General features: G+C 43.1%; 1 long non-coding RNA gene across 1 annotated transcript in view; it reads right to left on the reverse strand.

The window, feature by feature from the left end:
* Nucleotides 1-527: 527 nt before the first annotated feature.
* Nucleotides 528-18,814, reverse strand: part of LOC146860350 (uncharacterized) — a 45,461-nt gene continuing 27,174 nt past the window's right edge. The window contains exons 3-4 of the long non-coding RNA XR_014979142.1: nt 3,824-3,933; nt 528-641 (exon numbers count right to left, since the gene is read on the reverse strand). This is a non-coding gene — a long non-coding RNA (uncharacterized LOC146860350). The remainder of the gene's footprint in view (nt 642-3,823; nt 3,934-18,814) is intronic.

The following is an 18,814-nucleotide window of genomic DNA, read 5'->3' on the forward strand; positions in this document are numbered from 1 at the left end:
CATCGGGTTCTTCCCACCCTGCTCCAGGATGGGGCGTGCTACGACTGACGGAGACGTGGGAGCAGTTTTGTGAAGGAATACTATGTGTTAATGTAAGAGTGGAAGGGTCAGCAGAAAGAGAGAGTCTAAAAAATACCTGGCTATGTGGAACCTACACTTTATTAATTCCTGTAGCTGGTATCATTAAAATGGAGGGAGGAGAAATATGCACTATGATGAGTGGATTTCTCCCTGGTCTACATGTTTCAAGCCTTCCCCTAGGTTCAAAGTATAATGTGCATTTAAACATGCATGAATACAATACCCAATCAGTATAACCTTTCTATGCCATCTGAAAAGATAAAGTAAAACATGTCACAGGTTATTGTTAAATTATATACTCATAGGATAATTTTAATACCAAATATGTGGAAGAAACACGTGATATATTTTTCAGTCATGCACAACTGGTCATTTCAATAATCTGTGACTGTTGTGCTACCCTTTTTCTATATGTAATAAAGAACTTTGACAAACAATACCTATAACAGAAATCACACACTCTATACGGGTTTCCATTTCGTGGGATATCTCTTGATTTTGAAGTTCTCATGGTGCTACTGATGTCATAAAACCTGGGGGTGACTCGATTTGTTTTGCCACTGAAATCAAGATAGTAAAATAAATTAATAATAAATAAGACTTTTTAAACCGTACATGTTCATTGCCTAACTAGGGCCCCATGACCTTTTCACAGTGTGTAAAATGTGCACACCCATGCCAAGTAGCCAGGAATAGTAGAATGTGTCACTCATGACCGAGCAAAAATGCATAGGTTCTGATCATCAAGCAAGGGCAGAATTGTTTTGCATAGTTCTAGACGGGCCACATTCAAGGTACCTACAGAAGATAATTTTCCATACACTAATGCAAAATGATAATAATTTACATTGTCTATCTTTATCTAGAAAATCAGGCATGATCACAGCTCCTCTTGACCTATTTTGGACAACAGTTCCCAACACTGCAGAATCTCTCAGTCATGGATTTTGCTTAAAGCTATTGATATTGGTCTCGGACAAAGACAACCAATCACAATTTTTTAGATGAGGCCACTCCAATGAGGATGGTTGTGATGTGACTCAATGGCATGAAGTTGACTTGCAACATAGTGCTGATTTTCAGCCAATAGTGCTAATAATGCTAGGATTTGGAGTTTCAATTTCTGTTATAAGTATGACAGAACAGCATGCTTGGAACTATTAGGTTACAAATCAGGAGTTCATCTATTGTTCAGTTCAAAGATATGCATGAGGTTTCATCACAATTCCTTTTCCATCCAATATGATGCTAAACATACAACAGCAATTGATTATTTTCAGAAATTCTCTGATATGGAAAAATGTGAGATTGCACTAAATATCTGAGTATTTCGACATCTGATCTAAGATACCTTGTCATTTCCTTCCATCTTCAGGTTCCATGCATCCATTGTATTACACAGAATGTGGGTCTTAACCTTCACAAAAATCTTATTAAAAGTAGTCTTAGGTGCAATTATTCAATTTATGGTGGGTTGGGGATAAACTGACATGCTACATTCAATCAACATTAGCAGTAGTCTTCTCAATTGTTAATTGCCTACCAGCTCTTACAGCAGTTTTTCTATTCCCTTAATAATAGTTTGTCTTACCAGGGACTACCCTATATACATTCAAAACATTTACTGAAATCAAGACAATGTCAGCACATCCCCTTTTCTACAAAGGCACCAGCGAAGCTCCTAGATATTGTGACTTACCCAATGTATCAGATGTGATATTACATACATTTTAGGTTTTGGAAGGCATCTTTTCCAGTAGACATGCCATCATCAATGAAGGTGAAACACAGTACTTTTGTACCTCAAAACTATTTTTTGGGCCATTGCAAGAGTGCAAAGCAATGCCCAAAGAAAGCTATGTCCAACCCTGATTATTTATTATGTGAGTGTCTCAGTAGCGGTCCGTGGATGGAGTTCGGTGGGGCAGTGGGGCGGGGGAGGGGCATGGTGGGGAAATGTAAACACCGGAATATGGATGAACGGAGGTAAGTACACATTCAAATAAATAAAATGAATTTTGTTGCGCGCGCTGCATCGCATTTTGCGATGCAGCTTGCGCAAAGGAATTTGTTTTATTTATTTAAATGTGTACTTACCTCCGTTCATCCATATTCCGGTGTTTACATTTCCCCACCATGCCCCTCCCCCGCCCCGCCTCACTGCCTCACCGAACTCCCTCCACGGACCGCTACTGGAGTGTCTGCCATACTTAAATGTCAAAATTGTAAGCACTTGTGTTGCTCAAAAATGAATTTACGTTGAAAAAACAAAATACAAGAGACATTTAGCAAAATAGAAAAAGTTAGTTTAATTAAACACTTTGGCTGAGAGCACAGTTACAGAAACAGGTCTGAGGACTGTCTCAAAGTACAAGCAATCTGAGTAAGTTTTATACAGTTTTTAGGTAACATAAATATACTTCTGACAATCCTTGTTTGTTAAAAAAACACATGGGTTTTGTCTGTGGAGTCATGAATAAGGCCCCTGATAATAAATCTAGGTGAGCCTTGACCTTGCGTGGACACAATAAGGGCCAGTCGGTAACGTGTCCAGATGTCCGGAATGAGGGTCGTGTGATCACTGCATCTGCTGAGTGTGCTGTGTCCTGATTTGCTGTGTTCCTAACTTCGTGTGGCATCTGACTTAATGATGTTTTGAGAATGCGCGCAGCCCTGCGGCTATGTGTGCTTTATTGGGGCCAATCTCCCTGGACCATGTGGTGTCACTATGCTTATCTGGAGTATGGACCTGAGCTTCCTGTTTACGGGGTTGTCTGCCAGTTACGTGCCACTCTATCTGTGATGTGTCAATCAGTAACCTCAGGCCTAGGTCGCAGCGCTTGCCGGACCATGTATTTCTGAGTCGGGGTTGAGGCAGAGATCATGACGGGCGAGTATGTTAATAGTGATGCAATTTATTTGGTATATGCTAGTGTATCATTATAAACATTGTCATCGACCTTATCAATATTAACATTCCCCCCTCTACTTATACTTCATAACAGTCACATTACTGGGGACATGTTGTTCTTCAGTTTTGAAAATTACTACTTGCCTAGTTGTTTGCATTCTACCTAGTTTGAGGACTGCTTTTTTACAGCAGAAAACCCCTAATTGCAGGAAACCACACAATAAAAATATAGAAACGGGCAACAATGACGTGGACAGTCCAGTCAGCTACCGGGGAGCCAGGAAAACCAGTCCATGTACCATTCCTGCTCAGGGGCACCTCCCTCCTCACGCATGTCTCTTTGTAAACAGTGCTATGCTTGGATGGCAAGAGCAAAAGTCCCGCTGTCGAGATCATTGCCTGGGATAAGCGTGCATCAGAATGCTCCAATCTTGGCACACACCCCTCCCTCCCTTGCGGACCCATATCGATGATGCATCACCATGAGGCTTTGATTCCATTAAAGCCAAGCTCAGTGGTGTTCATCATCTTGAGCAATTCCCACTTGTTTATTTGTAACCATTGGGCATTCACTAACATCTGCACTGTGAATAAGGGTATGGACCCTCCTGCGTTCATTTGTGTGTCTCAAAATAGTCTGAATTCTTCCAATATGTTCTTGTACTGAGCACAGCCAAAGTACTCAGCAGTTCTTTTTTCTTGAGCCTGATGCAACAGAGTTGTCTCCTCCTTTAGAGGATGTTGGTGCAATTCTGACAGATCTTCTCCAGGAATGACCAGGGTTGGGGTATGTACGATGATGAGGGATGAGATGAGAGTTGCCAAACTCACCACATTGTCAGTAGGTATCCATCAGCGTGGAGGTGCCCCAGTGCATGTCCCGAATGTGCAGTTCTGTGGCACAGTTTTCATTTGTTCCCAGTGGAATGGCTCTTTTACCTCTGAAACACAAGGAATGCAGTGTAAGTTTCCATACAATTAGGGGTTTCCTCTTCCCTTCTAGTGTCTGAGATTGGGCTTACTGATTCCTTCAGGTGGTGTGTGTAAGACCTGGTGTATTTGGCTGATTGCTAGGCCTAATATGAGGGTGAGCACATTCTTGTGTATGTATCTCGAACAGAGCTGTGATGGACTTGCAGACTCTCATTTCCCAGGCACTCTCCTCTCCCTCGGACCATGTATTTTCCTGGGTGTTTGGGCCTGCGATGCCTAGCTGTGACTAGGAGCTTCTAACCGGTGGCATGCTTCTATCATTACTCTGTAGGGGAACAGGGTTTGGACACTTGGAAAATCTTGAGGGAGAAGGGAGGAAAAATATAGCTTCATGGAGAATCTGGATTTTAAGGTTGAGAACTCATCAAAATTCTTCAATTGAATGTGATGGACTGGGACAGTTGGTTATTCAGGCGGACCTAGTCTTCCAACTGACTCATTGCACCCTGTCAGATCTTGTGTGGTGAAAGTTATGGGGTCTTCATTATCCCAAGTGTACAGGAAACCTGGCTCTTGACACTGGAGGATAGCTTTGTTTTGGAACTTAAAGGGGGCCTCCATTGGCTGGAGTGTGCTGGCTTTTTTGGGGAGCGGTGGGAGCCTTAAACCATAAAGGAATTTTGGTCCCGGCTGGGGTCCCGAAATTGGGGTCCTTACAATTTGGTAATTGGAACCCATCCCAATTGACTTGTGGGTGCAGGCACCTGGGTGCATGCCTTTAAGGACTGGACGGGTAGCTGCCCTGCCCCCTCGTCAGACTACTCTCCCCCTGGGGTGTGCTCAGCCAGCCCGTCCTAGTGGATCAACAGCAAAGTGGGGCCTAGGCTCCCTCAGGCACCCTGAATGGCACACTCTAGTAAGGCTACACGATCCACAAAACCCATCCAGCCGCCCTGAATTCCCAAGTGCAAGTCAAGGCTTGAATTCCTAGTGTTTTCTCATTGGTCCTTCTTTGAGTTTTGGTACAGTGAATTGTGAGGTGCGCATGAAGTGGATGCTTAGCAATGGGGGTTTTGACTTACTGCACCATTGGGTTCTGTGTTTGCACGAAAGCGTTTCCTCCCCAGACAGTTACCCCTCCCTGGTGCAGTTGTGGCCCCAGTCCCTGTTGGGCTGGGGTTCCTGTCTGTTGCTAATGCCACTCATTTGTCCAACTACCTGATTCCTGTGACGGTGGCATGGTAGCTTACTGACTTCCCTGAGGCTGTGTGTAGAGTCTATTCGGGTTCCCCTGGTCTTGGTTTTGTGGATGGGGGTTTTGCAATGACTGGCCAAGGTTTATCGACCTCTGTTCATGATATGCTTTTAGCTTCCATCGGTCGGCCATGTGGCTCATTCTGTGGCAAAAGTAACATTCTCCAAGGTTTGGCTACTGCCAACCTCCCTGATGTCTGCTGTTATAGTTAAGTTGAACCCTCTGGTGTTTAGCAGTGGAGCCCCCTTTCAAGACTGATGCCATTTGAACATTCGTGGCCAATGCAGCCTCCTCGAAGGTGGTCGTTTTCAACTTGCTTTGGACCAACGTAGTGACGCCTCGCCTGTTTCTCCCTGTCCTTTTCCTGTTTCTTTTTTGTAATAGTGTAATATGTGATCTTGGATCTCCCGCCAGGGTTTGGTGTCCAACCCCGATAGACTGTCCAAACTGCTATGCATCTCAGTGGGCAGCCACTTTTTGAGGATATTATCAAAGAAAGCGACTTGCAGGCCCATGTCAATCAATGACTCTCCAGTCTCCTGTCCCCACCATTCCCTCATTCTCTCCAGAAACTCAGTTATGGTCTCTCCAGGTTTCACAGTTTCTGCCATTAACTCAACTATATCAGGGAGGCCCGGGAACATTTCCCTCAGGGCCATCCATAGTTTGTGCCTGTACGAATTGCTCGGTATTTGTCAGCATGCAGTGGCGTAAACAGGCCCCCGCACGCCCGCCCGAGCTTCAGGGGGCCTCCTCAGCACAGTAGTCCGTCCTTAGAGCTCCGGATTCAGTCCGGAACGGGGGCCCCACCTTCTACCTTGCAGGGGGCCCCCTCAACTTTCGTTACGCCAGTGTCAGCATGACTTCTGGGATGTGAGCTCTGGCGAACACCGTGTTAGTCTACTCTGTGATGAGGCTACTTAGCTGACTTTTAACATCGCCTATTTCTAGATTTACTCCAGCGGTGTTCTTCTCAAAAAAATAAGATCCATTTCCCCACTACATCCAGCAAAGGCGGCAATTTGGTCCTTAGCCCTTCTCTATCTATATGAGCACAGGGCACATAGATGGCCCATGACGTGCCATTCTGTAGTAGCGGGTACATTTTGGCTTGTGAGAGCTCCACTGGTCTTTCCCTAACATAGCGTTCCCATTTTCTTAGGCAATCCTGCATGAAGGAGAAGTTCCATTTGGTATCACCCCCTCTGTGCAGGATGCAGTCTTCCACCTCTGGTTCAAAGGATCCCCCTTCTGGCTAAGGTCTGTCATACTGGTCCTTGCCCACGGTCCAGCAGACAAGCAGATGGCAAAAATGGCCATGCGAAGATCTCACCTTTCTCTCGGGCCAATATCTCCCTTGAGGTCCATCTATGTGTCCTACGCTTTCAGGACCAGTGAAATACTTCATTGTTGCTCCCCTTGTGCGAACGCAAAGGTGCCATCTTACTTCTCCTACATCTTAGTTCAGTATGCACCAGGCTACCTTGACCTCTTGTTACTTGGTCTGCCCCTCTCACACGTTGACGATCTGATGAGGCGCGGATCCCAAACGGAAGACTCTCCTCTAATTCTGCCCTGAATTGTGCTCTGTACCTTCCCCCACTCTCCTCAGGTGGCAGTCGCGCTGCACTCTGTTCTTGCTGTGCTTCCAGGGTGTAAACTCTCTCTCGCTCTCTGCTCAGTTTGTGCTTTTCCTCTAAATCCCGCTAGATTGCCTCCTTCTCTCTGAGCTATGCTGTGTTCTTTTTTGTCTGAACGTGCTTTCAAACTCACTTCCTGTTGTTTATTCGGCTACCTGAACAAACCCTTTGGCTTCTGCCTCGTCATCAGTTTGAGGAGGACTGGGAGCCCTTTCTTTTCCCCAGCTAGTTGTATCATTGTCCAGAACTGCTATGAATCCCCCGTCACTCGGGTGTGTTCACCTGACCTGGTGGGTTGTAAATAAGCCCCAGAGTGTTTAGAATATTCTCTAAATATTCCCATTTTATTGCCATCTTAGATGGTTTTAGATGTGTATTTCTGTTTTCAAGCTACTGCACATAAAAAAAAAGCGTTGACAAGTGGAGAAGTTATACCATGTGCTGAAATCAGGTCTGCACACTGTCTCCGAGAACAGAGGCCAGGGGCGTTATTTAATTGAATGACCAACAATTGAAGATTTAATGCTTGTGACGAACAAAGTGGCCTGCATCACTGATGCCGAGAACTGGACATTAACATATTATGTAAATCCACAATTCAGCTCGAGGGAAAACGCTTTAAATTTTCGATTCTGGCACTTTGAAATGAAATATGTGCTTGCCTACGCAACACACAGTAGGAAATCACACATAATCTGCAAATTTGGAACCAAACCAAAAATATATTGAACAAATGCCACACCACCCGAAAAAAATGCTGTATTGTGCACGAACTGCGGAAACATTCTGTTTGAAGGTGCCCTCTTTGTTGGGCTGCTGCTGTTTTTCATGTATCAGTTTTTAGGAAACCAAAATAAATTGTAAAATATGACGCATTTACTAGAGATAACGCTCTCTGGATTGTTGCCATGTATTTTGATATTTGTAAAATGACTCATCGCTTAGAAACCACCCCGTTACACTCTAAAATGTCAACATGCCTCTGGTCTCATCAAACCACTATATGGCGATGCAGTAAAATACGCTTTTATATAGTCTGCATTGGGCTGCTGTCTCACTCTCAGCGTATGTGACATAGCATGTCCTCAACAAAATAAAGAGGCATTGGCAAAGCCAATGCTTATGGCTTTTTGATACTGAAATTGCTTGGTAATTGATGGTTAATTTTGTGCATGTTTCTGTGGGCTTGTGGGGCTGGAGGAACTTCTGGATGTGAGGAGTATGCGGGTGGCTGAAGGTGGCACATAGATGGATGAATAGGTGAGGGAGCTACAGCAATGGAATGTAGCTCACACCAACATGACTATGTCCATATACCACATTACACATTCATCCATAAAATAGCACTAATCACTAATAAAAATACAGGCCTATTGCATTTTCAGTGACTGTTTTTCCTTACTCTGTAGGAAAGGCTGCATCAATATTGTGCCCACTGCTGCAGTTTAGCTTTGAACCCTGATATTTTGATACCCCTCTGTGTTTGTCCTCAAGGGAAATCAGGAATGCTAGGAGAGCTAGAGTAGATTTGATCACTGATAAATAGATATGACAGGTCTTTGTGAGGTCTGGCTTAGATAAATGTACTGCTGGCACACCAGGAAGGTTTGCTGTCTCTCCAACGGAACAGAATTATATATAATAAATTGGCCCACTCTAGTGTGCATGCATAACCATCTATTCAGTCATGAGGTTAACTGCAGCAGTGCAAGTGCTGAAGTTCGATTCTTGTACGTGAGCATCAAGAGAAGCCATTAATATTGAGGTCCATACGGATATCTCTTTGTCCACCTTTTGACATACTGAGTGCTGGTGTTGTTACTGTGATATATCTGTATCTTATAATATGGAGGGAATGGTAAAGTTGAGGTAACCCACCCATAGTAGTAAACAGCAAGATCCCTTTCATCTATTAGACCCTATTTTCGTCTGTGCAAACAATACTTGAGATATATCAAGGGAAACAGGAAATGCAGCATGTCTGAGAGCAGAATTAGGCAGCCTCCGGCTAAGTCTATGACCTTATTTCATAATCAGGATAAATACACCAAGATGGCACCTCTGAAATCTGGGGTACTGGCACCTCTGAGGTAGAGGTGGGGGAAGAGGATCCCAGGCTTGGTATGGATATTCATAATAATTGAATAAGAATCAGTATGGACAACTGCAAAACAGAGTTGCTATGCAACACTTGTGATTTGACCAATACCTTAAGGATGCCACATTTGCACCCCTCTGTTCATGCTGAAATAGCCTCTTTTGATCAACACTAAGTTTATATCTGATGCTGTTCTCATTGGTTTTGTCTGAGTAGAGTATCAACAGCGGATGATGCATTGGAAAGAAATCTTATTGACAAGAACGTAGATTCTCCTCTTTAGAAAGTCTATTGAGGCACACAGCCATCATTATGAGCAAATCTCAATGCCACACTCACACTACAGTTTCCTCTCTTAGATTGTAACCAGCTTATCAGGGCATTTGAGGAAGATGAAGAATGTTAGTCACTTGTAGAGTTCCGCTCCCACTTGACATTTTATGTAGTGAGGTCAGTGGCCTTCCTTAGTGGAGGATGGAGAATACCATTGTTGCACATAAAACTCTACACCTCTGGAACTGAAATGCCAATACCTCTTATAAAGCTGCTACATTTGAATGGGTATGAGGTATTTTGGGAGAAGTTGACAGATCAGTAATTTAAGAAGGGAAATACTCTCTGAAGAAGATGTAGGCATCTTCCCACATCATAGGCCTTTTTAACAATTCTTCCATCAACAGCAATCCACCCCACATTCACAGATAGTGAGCAAGAACCAGCAAATAAAGTATATCAGCAAAATTAACCAGCTTCTCTTTCAAAGATGCAGCACTCTTGACTGTTGCAAGCTTGAATCATGAGTGACCTGTAGGGAGGGGAGGTCACCACTTCACTTGAGCATGGGTGAAGTAGTCTTCAAATGTGGGGACTTTGAGGCAGTCCAGAGGGCTATTCTATCAAATTCCCCTCTCCTCCACTGGCATCTTGGTATAATCAGAAAACCTGAGACAAGGCACAAAGGCAGCATGAAATATTATTTAAAGTTTATACAAACTAATAAAGAAGGAAACAGTTTTAGCCCTAGCAGTGGATCAGTAGAGTACACAAGTTTATTTTATAGACTTTCTACATAGTCTTTGGGTGTGGGATGTTCATCCACCTAAAGGTAATGCACAGATGAGCACTGTCAGCGTCATTCATTGAAATCCAGATGTTATATATTGATTCGCAAGCAAATAAGTGTTTTCTTCCAGGCCCGAGAGCACCAGATCCTTGGAAGTCAGTTCCTCTGCTTTGCTGTCCAGAAGGGAGTTCCATTTTATGTTTTCTGAATCAATCTGAAATCCCAAACGTGCTGGGTTTGATCATGGCTGTGGTTCATCTAGGAGAATCAGGATTATACCCAATTGTATTATACATGCTCCCTCGTCCCATAAGGTGTTGCAGGAGTTGGAGATGATGTGCAAACACCTGGTAGACCACAGATTTGTTATCAACTGCAAGAAATGTGAGCCACTTCCAACAGGAGGAGCCATTCATTAGATTTCAATTCAGACCAGGGACACATTTTACATGCAGAAAGTATTGGTCCATCAGCAGGCTCAATCTCAGACATGATCCACGGTCATTTAATTTGATAACCTGTGCAGTTACTGGACATTGGGAAATGCTAAACATACAACGGTCTTGTTACATCTGCATACCCATTGGTCACAAGAGTATCAGCAATTCAACAGTGTTATTCTTGTCATGCATGAGTTTCCAGCTGAGCTTGTAGTGACTCCAGCCAGCTCACCTTTGATATGACACCATTTCTTAGCAATACAACAATTAAGATGACAGTTTAATTTTCAAATCAATCATTTCATTCCTTTTTTATATGGAATTAGGACTAAAGACAATATCTTGTGGCTTCCAAGATGTCCTGCAGTTAATTTGGGTTTGTTTTCTCGATGAAAGTGACCAACTGAGGGACTAAAAGGCTTTTCATGAGCCGTTAGGAGGAAGTTTAGAGGAAGGTGAGCCTACAGTAGTTCATTGTTGAATGGATTTTCAATGTTATGGTCATTGCTTAAATCATCTTCTTAGCCATGTGTTACTCTTCTTTGTGCTCAGGATGCTTCAAGTACATTTCTTTGAGCCACTGCAGGAGGTAGATACATTTAGTCGGAATTTGCCCTCTTTATTTACAGTTACCTCAGGCTGAAGAATTGGTGGACTACGTGCCCATCTGTGAGTGGCCAATTGTTTATCAGCTATTTCATACAGGGTGGAGAGCCAAAATGAAGCCAAACATGTTCTGAAGGTTGCATCATTTTAGATTTCCCAAGGGGTAGACTTCAAGCTATTTTCACTACCCTTCCCGAGATAAAGCATAGTGATAGGGATTAATCAAAGGCTGAAGGTTTTGAGGACCCTTCTGGTTCAAGATTTTATGGCAAGAGCATAACGCTTTAAAAGAAACTCTTTTCCTAAGTGTAAGCTAGTGGAGTTTGCAGAGAACTGTGCCTGTAGAAAAGTATTTAGGAATGGTCAATAACATCTGTGCCACAGCATTCTGTAATCTTTGAAGCATTCTTAACCTACCTTGGTTGGCCCCAAGACAGATCACATTACAATAGTAGTCTTGGGACCATAGAAGCTTGGACTACTGTCTTCCTGGCTGTGTTGTGAAGAAAGCCCAGGATCTTGCGTAGCCTCTTTAGACTAACTATCCGACTGTCAAAAGATACAGTATTGTCAAACCATATTACAAAGTTCATAACCTTCTGCTTAGGGGTTGGAATCGCTCCTAAGGCACCTGGCCACCAGGCAGTGGACCAGATTGAAGCTTGTTTCCTCAGAACCAACACCTCAGGTTTTTCAGCATCTAATTTGAGGCAGTTGTGGTCCATCCATTTTACTAAACCTAGTAGAGAAGCTCTGAAATTGGCTGCAGAAGACCCTTCACCTATGTGTCAAGTTGACAATTAGCTGAGTGTCATTGGAGTACGACACAATTTTAAAGCCATAGCGCTCAACCACATCAGCAAGGGGGTGCATGTATATATTGAATTAAATCAGGCACTCCCTGCTGCAGTGAGAAGGCCTCAGAAATACATGGCTGTTCAATCATCTAAAAGGTACAGTTCTGAAGGAAATCTGCCAGCAATCTCAGAGCTAGATCCCCGACGCCGAATCGACAGAAATGTTCAAGAAGAATGCCATGGGATACGGTGTCGAAGGCCGCACTCAAGTCCAGCAAGACCAGCGGGTCTGTCTTGTCCCCATCAACAGTGGGTCTCAAAGACTGATAAGCAAGCAATAGCGCAGATTTTGTGCTGTATTGGGGACAGAACCCTGATTGGGTCTCATGCAAGAGCTCTTTCTCCTCAATGAATCTCATCAGCTGCTGGTTGAAATGTTTTTCCGCTCTTTGGACAAGAACTTGAGTTGGGAAATGGGCCTAACAGTTACTGGTTTGGCCGGATCCAATGATGGTTTCTTTAAGAGAGGTACAACTTTGGCATGTTTTCATTTAGAAGGAATCTGGTCAGTTGTAAAATATTGGTTTAGCAATTCACATGGTTTTTTAATAAAGTTTAGTACAGAGCAAACAAGACCCCAGCAGGTATCAGAGCGCTTCACATTTAGGATAGTAAGGATACAGTCGAGGTAAATGAACATTCATTACAAATATGTGTGTACAATGGCAACACTAGCTACCTAGGTGTACAACAATGTAGTAAACAATCATGGCATCAGAAGAGTGGACTCGTTCTCTTTTTGTGGAAGATCTGTGGTTTCAGAAGCAATGAACTTGCACTTCTTGATGATCTGTAACCCCCTGATAATTCTATCTTTTGAGCCAGATAAATGGGGGTCTTGAAATGTAGGGCTTTGTGAGTCAAGCAGGCAATGTTTGGGAAGACCATAAAGCATGGCACTCCCGTAGTCTAGCCTTGGGAGTACAATAGATTGCATCGCCTGCTGAAAGTCATCCTGTGGGAGGAATGGCTTGAGTTTCCATAGTAAACTCATTGGTATTTAGCTCCATTGGTTGCATTGCGGATATGATTCTTCATTTTCAAGTGCATGTCCATTGTAATTCCGAGGGGTTTCGCTGACTCAATAATGTGGGGAGGACAGTTGAAAGCTGAGAGATGTTTCATCCAAAGGTCGAGCTTGGGAGTGTGATTAGGGGGAGCAATATGGAGGAATTCTGTTTTGGAGGTGTTGAGCAAGAGGTGGTTCTCCGTCAGTCAGTTTTGCATGTTCAACAGGGTAGAGTTGAGTGTAATGAAGTCTTCCGCATACACATGAAAAAGAATGTTTGTGGAGTTCAGAGCATTTGCTAGTGGTTCCAAGAATAAATTGAAGAGTATGGGGGACAGGGCAGACCCTTGAGGAACCCCCATGGTTACTGTAGAGGGCTGAGAGAGAGAATGATTCACCTTGACTCTTTGGGAACTGTTGTGTAGGAACGAAGTAAACCATTGCATCAAATCCCTGAAAGGCACATCCTGTGTTCAAGAATGGATAGTAGTTTGTCGTGATTAACAGTGTCAAATGCAGATGACAGGTCAAGGAGAATCAGGAGGCAAGATTAATTTTGGTCTAGAATTTTTAAAATGTCATCCATAATGGGAATGAGTGCAGATTCCATGCTGTGACCTCGCCAAAAGCCAGATTGATGGTGATCCAAGAGTTGAAATTTCTCAATTTGTATGCAGAGTTGCGATTGCAGGCCCTTTTTTAGAGGTTTTGCCATAGTGGGGATATTGGAGATAGGGCGGAAGCTGTTGAGATCTGCACTGTCTGCATTGTTGAAGTGGTTAGACGGTTTGATGGCTAGAAGAGTGTTGTAGATGTTGCTTTCATTTAGAGGCGTGAACATATCCCAAGAGGCATTGGAGGGGCAGGAGGAGCAGCAAACCCCAGAAGTTGAAGCAGAGCCCTCTTTGATTCTAGATCGATATTAATACTTTTTGTTTTTCCAATGAAGAAGGAAGCCAATTCGTCACATGTTGGATAGCAGTCACCAAGATCAGGGCAGTTAGGTGCTTTGACCAATTGTTGTTTAACAATTTCAGATAGTTTCTTAGGGCAGTATTTGGCTTGATTAAGTTGGTTTCGGAAGAATTCTGCCTTTGCCCTCTTGATTTTTCTTTTGAAGAGTTCCTAACAGATCTAAGGTGATTTAGATGTTCGGTGGAGGGTATGGATCTCCACAATCTTTCAGCTGCCCTTAGATTGTGACATTCCGAGTTCAAGTTGACGTTGAACCAAGGTTTGGAGATTTTGGAGGAGGCATTTTTATGTTGTAAAGGGGCTATAAAGTCCAGGATACCAGAGATAGAGAAACTATATGCATACTTTCTACTCAAGTTCACTGAGGGTAATACATCAAATACCCCCTGCCGACCCTCTTTGACCTTCTCTCCTTCCTCCAATATAATACCAGGCGAATTACTGACCTTCGAGAGATTGTGCCTCAATGAGAGTTCACAATTTGATGCCACACGCCGATTCATTCCCTACAACATATCATTGGATGAGAAAAAGGCCGTGCTTGAGCTCAAGAATAACCAATCCCTGATTTTCAAACCAGCAAAAAAGGGGGTGGCATTGTTATCCAAGCGGTTGAGCAATACAAAACTGAAATATTACGACAACTAGCCAACACTGATCACTATTGTAGATTACATACTGACCCTACCCGAGAACTCCAACAACTTATTCTCACGATCGCAAATGAAGCCAGGATACTGGGATATTCAAGCCAGAATGAATATCTGTTTTTGAATACTAAATCTCCTTGTACACCGGTTGTTAGAAATGGGATTTCTGGTTGGCTAGAGCATACACCAAAGCCAGGCAGAAACCACCACTCTAGTCAGGGCAGGGAGTTACACGCTGTAGATAACCCCTGCTCACCCCCTTGGTAGCTTGGCACGAGCAGGCAGGCTTATCCCAGAGGCAATGTGTAAAGTGTTTGTGCAACACACACACACACAGCAGCAACACACTAGGCACACTACAAAGGAAACTCCACACAAGGTTATATAAAAATAGCCTTTGTATTATCCAAAACACATTAGAATCATAATCACACATATACACTGTGCCAACTGGCACGAGGCAATATTCACAGGGGAGTATATATAGGACAGGGCCAATCAGAACAATCACAAAGCACAAGTAGCAAATATAAAACAACCATTAACTATTGGTAAAATACTGTACTCCGCATTATATCGCATTAGAAACATAAACACATTATGCATATAAATCACATTAGATCAGGCATAAACCACCTTAGGCATCTATCCTAAACTAGCAGTCCACCTCAGTGACCCTTAGCATAAACATATTATGCAAAATATGATCAGCAACAGTGCACCATAATCACTCATCAGGTGCACACTTCAGCTGTGCACAGCAGTAGGGAGATATCGTGCTTACAGACTTTCTGGAGCAGATCTAATCACACTATGCACCAAGTACTTTGTGCACATCACATTAGGCATAACACAAATGACGACACAGCACATTTGTTCTTGCACAAAATTAGCCACAGTGCACCCTAGGAAAATAAACCGGCAAGGTGCACACATTAGAAACACATTATAGAGACAGTAACCCCGTACACTACGGCATACACGCAATTAGCAGCAGTGCACCTTTCAGCATTATTTGTGTACACATAGCCTTAGCACAACAGGCCCGTAACTGCGGGGAGCCCTGATTTGCCTAGAGGGCATATTCACTGTCTCTGCATCCTCATCGCCATTAGGGCACCTCACTCCTGTGCCCCTGTTAGGGAATGGGCTTCCCAGAAGACAAACTCCCCTCAGGCACAAGGCAGCTGCCTATGAACACATGGCATAGCTGCTGGATCGCGCTGAGATTTTGGTTGACAGTTGTCCCTAGTCATAGGAGGAATAGGGTTAGTAATAAATAAGGACCCGAATCAGTACTTATCAGAAAAAGACTTATCCAGCCGGACAGAGGTCATGAATTTTACTAATGTACAAAGATAATCAAAATTAAGAAGGTTGATGAAGTGGGACACAAGCCTGCGTCCAGTACACACATTAGGTCATAGAAACAAGGAGGTTCAGGCATGAATACATAGTTTGTTTATAGGAATCATCAATACTTGAGAGAACAAACATTTCAAACAACACCCTTATGTGTCAAAATCATGTTTTTAAACATTTCGGGTATTTATGATTGTCGACGGCGTTTCGATCCTATTAAACAAATGCAAGGATCATCATCAGGACAAAGAACAATAATGCCTGTGCGATAAACCTGAATAACCTTAAGGAAGAAAGGGAGAAGAGAGAGAAGGTATTTAAAATACTTATTAGACATGACTGATTTAAGGACAAAAGCAGGACCAAAATTCGCTAAAAGCACCAATTGCTCATAATAATACTAAAGTTGCAGGGCGAAAATTCATTGCTTCAGTAGTAAGGTGAAGCGATAATGAGTGAGATTGACAATCGAATTGCGGTGAAAATTGGAAGATAATGGAAACCGATATGATAAAGGAATTGAATTAAAGAGAAAGTAAAGAGGAAGGGACATCACGAGGCAAGGTACCGTAAGGTCAAAAAATATAGTCAGAAGCCGTACAGTCACGATATAGATGGAATAAACAGACAGGCGTGCAGTCACAATATTGCCACGGTGTGTGCGTTCAGGTGCATGCTATACAGGTACATGCTAAACAAGTTACGATATCAAGTGGCAGTGGATAATTACGATGCTAGTGGTGGCCGGGAAACAGGGTACGTAGTGAAGGGAATTTAAGGGGTAAGCCAGGGTAAAAAAACTCACCGCAGCCGCGGTAGATTCAGAACCGATTGCTGGAAGAGAGGGGAACGGAATTAGTGAGGGGAGTGAGTGTGAGCGGAAATAGGTCACAAGGAGAAATACTTACTAAAATTAAAAGCGGCGAGACGTAGTCGGAGGCTAAGTCATGTAATTGTTTTCTCAACTTGGCTCAGGTGACCAAGGATTCGTGGACCTGGAATGAGGTTCCTATGGAGCGGGAGGAGGGAGGAGGAAGTTAGTGAATGAAGGAGGTGAGGAAGGTGAAAAACTAGTCTGTGCTGTCGGGACACTTACCGATGTGGTAGTAGTCTTGCTAGAGAACCGACGATGCGGGAGCAGGAACCGGCAATGGGACTGCTAATGGGAACCCGGAAGCATGCGTGTATAACCACGTGAAGGTGGGCCGGGCTAATGCTGGTAAAAAGTGTGAAAGGACTAGAGTAGAGTGGGAAGTGGAATTGAGCGGACATCTTAAGGTGGTGTTGAAAGAGGGGAATTAAGCCAGTTTATGAAAAAGGAAAGAAATATATATATAATTAAAAGGAAAAAATGGAAAAAGGAGGACAGTGTCAGAATTTAAGGATTGGTCGTGAGCACATAATGTATTACAGAGGGGAAGGTGCAACGGTGGCACAAAATAACATACTCATGCTTACAATTCACAAAACGAATAGACAATTAAATTTGTTCTACAGTTCTGGATTTTCAAGGGAATGTACTTCTGAATCAAGTGACGGTAGTCCAGTCTTCAAGTCGATTAAGCCCCGTATTCAGGCTATCAGTTTTAAGGATCCATTTGAGTTCTTCTTTACTTAGAATTTTGGTGATGTCGCCACCCCTTGGTGGTAGCTTTACGACAGAAATCACAGTCCAACGTAGTTGATCCTCAGAATGGTTTTTCTCAAGAAAATGTTCAACCAGGGGGGCATTGAGAATTTTACAGCGAATTCTGCTCCTGTGTTGTGAAATGCGCAAGCGAATCTTTTGCGTGGTTTGACCAACATAGATTTTGTCGCATGGACAGAAAATAGCATAGATCACATTAGTCGTGTTGCAGTTGGTAAAAAATTTAAGTTCATTTCTGATGTCACCAAAAACAAATGTTTTACATTCAATAGTCAATGGACAAACAACACAATTGCCACATTTGGCATGACCAGTTAATGGGGGAAGTGACCAGAGTTCATTCAGAGTATTCAAATTGGCAATTACAGGAAGGGCCGCACGGACCAAATGGTCTTTAATGTTTTTATTCTTCTTGAGATTACCTGCATTCAAGATGGGCCAATTTCGTAGAATTGTTTTACGTATAGCGCTCGAGATTACTTTTTTGAAGCCAAAGTGCTTTGCCAGAAACTGCTCAAAAGAGGCTACCCACGCAGACTAGTGCGCAACTCCATGAAACGCGCGTGGTACAACCCTCGTGAATCCCTTTTAGAACCAAAAACCAAACAGGAGTCCAAAAGACTAGTTTGTGTTACCACATTCTCCACAATCTCGAGCGCTATACGTAAAACAATTCTACGAAATTGGCCCATCTTGAATGCAGGTAATCTCGTGGTTGATCGACCTTTATTCGCATTCAAGAAGAATAAAAACATTAAAGACCATTTGGTCCGTGCGGCCCTTCCTGTAATTGCCAATTTGAATACTCTGAATGAACTCTGGTCACTTCCCCCATTAACTGGTCATGCCAAATGTGGCAATTGTGTTGTTTGTCCATTGACTATTGAATGTAAAACATTTGTTTTTGGTGACATCAGAAATGAACTTAAATTTTTTACCAACTGCAACACGACTAATGTGATCTATGCTATTTTCTGTCCATGCGACAAAATCTATGTTGGTCAAACCACGCAAAAGATTCGCTTGCGCATTTCACAACACAGGAGCAGAATTCGCTGTAAAATTCTCAATGCCCCCCTGGTTGAACATTTTCTTGAGAAAAACCATTCTGAGGATCAACTACGTTGGACTGTGATTTCTGTCGTAAAGCTACCACCAAGGGGTGGCGACATCACCAAAATTCTAAGTAAAGAAGAACTCAAATGGATCCTTAAAACTGATAGCCTGAATACGGGGCTTAATCGACTTGAAGACTGGACTACCGTCACTTGATTCAGAAGTACATT

Source organism: Triturus cristatus, chromosome 3_1 (genome assembly GCF_964204655.1).
Source record: "Triturus cristatus chromosome 3_1, aTriCri1.1, whole genome shotgun sequence".
Taxonomy (NCBI): domain Eukaryota; kingdom Metazoa; phylum Chordata; class Amphibia; order Caudata; family Salamandridae; genus Triturus; species Triturus cristatus.